At 40.7% G+C, this 1,696-nt stretch overlaps 1 non-coding gene across 1 annotated transcript; it reads left to right on the top strand.

Annotated features, from left to right (window-relative positions):
* The first annotated feature begins 1,091 nt into the window (after nucleotides 1–1,091).
* On the top strand, nucleotides 1,092–1,164 carry TRNAT-UGU (transfer RNA threonine (anticodon UGU)). The gene has a single exon. It is a non-coding gene; the product is annotated as a tRNA-Thr (tRNA).
* The last annotated feature ends 532 nt before the right edge of the window (nucleotides 1,165–1,696 follow it).

Genomic DNA, 1,696 nt, shown 5'->3' on the forward strand with positions numbered 1-1,696 from the left:
CATCAAATCCACATATAAACCAATACATTTACACATGAAAACCAAGGGAATTAATTTCTCATTAATGAATGCAAAAACAAAATGGATATGTGACTACCACATTCCACCCAACCATAGATTGGCTGAGCTAAGTCTCTCTTCATCCAATCACCCCCGTGCCATATTCCAAGCATGAATGTGGAACTCATAATCAATCGAAAAGAACCAAAATAGCATGGATGCTACTGGAGTTATCCACGTACACCGTGAGGAATTTGAGTGCCTCCTAGTCTCTCAGGATTTACTACAATCCACAGTCCTATCCAGGGATCACTAGGCCCTACATCGAGACCCACTCTTCAGGCTTTACCGTACATCCCATCCTGGGACTACTAGGCCCAACGGAGAGAAATCCACATTTTGGCTTTACCATATATCCTACCATCCATCGACAAGGATTCCTACGCCCACCAAGGCACACAATATTGGATTTAGACAACCCACAGTCTAGCATGGGGGTTACTAGTAGGAGAAGAAACATTGTCTTCATGAACCGGATTTGGCTCAGGATTACCCATTCAAAATATCCCAGGGTTCCCTGGATTTGGAAGCTATCACTTGGTAGGTTTCCATACCAAGGCTCAATTCGATCAAGTCCGTAGCGTCTACCAATTCCGCCATATCCCCTTCTCGAAGAACAAGATCATACCTTGATCTAATCCTATTATGTAATATCCATCAGCATTATTCATTGGATATTTGCTCAATATTGGGTGGGAGAAATATCCTCCCCTACTCCCCTACTCCCCTTCTCTCCCCTTCTCTATCTCTACCCCAATCGAATATGACTGGGAATCATTATATTATTTATCCATTTGAAATGCAATGTTATTATCCTCCCCTAGTCGATTTGGAAGAGTGAGTAAAACGATCGATATCAATTGACCCTTACTTCTCCTTTCTTTCCCTTGAAAGAATCTACATTCAAACAATGTTCCGTTGTAATCGTAATCTGGATTGCGTCATTGAATCTGATTCGCGCTATAATCGTTAGGATTCCAAAGGAATCTATGGATCTCACCCCAATGAAATGGGGAGTGATATTCCATCGAGCCTGCTTAGCTCAGAGGTTAGAGCATCGCACTTGTAATGCGATGGTCATCGGTTCGATCCCGATAGCTGGCTCTTTTCCGTTCCGTTCCGTTCCTCTCATTTCCACGTGATTCCATACAAAGATGACGAATATTTGAATCGTTCTATTGTTACAAATAAGCCTAGGATTTTCTATCGATGCGTCTAACATCTCGTCCCAATATAGCGCCAATCCAACAATTAATTTATCTCTTATTCTGGATTGACAATAGTGTATTGTGTCGATATAATTCGTCCATTCACAATAGAAATAGATATCTTAGGTTCATCGTTTATCAGTGATTCTATCCAATCATGATAATTCTGTCGATGGATCATTTATTCATAACCTAGATTACTTTATTTTGGAATGGTGGATCGAAACTCTACATATTCCGATATGAACTGACGAGTGAATTATTTGGTCATTCACGTAGGTTTTTGATCCCTCCCGTTCGTCAATTAGATTGGTAGGATTTACCGGTTCATATTGAGTAACCTCGCATTCCACTTCGATCGTATATATCCTCAATATCTATTCGCAATATGGGTTGCTAACTCAATGGTAGAGTACTCGGCTTTTAAG

The sequence above is a fragment of the Pinus tabuliformis genome, chromosome 4_2, assembly GCF_031772625.1.
Source record: "Pinus tabuliformis cultivar Carrire ecotype Pingquan chromosome 4_2, CPIR1, whole genome shotgun sequence".
Taxonomy (NCBI): Eukaryota; Viridiplantae; Streptophyta; class Pinopsida; order Pinales; family Pinaceae; genus Pinus; species Pinus tabuliformis.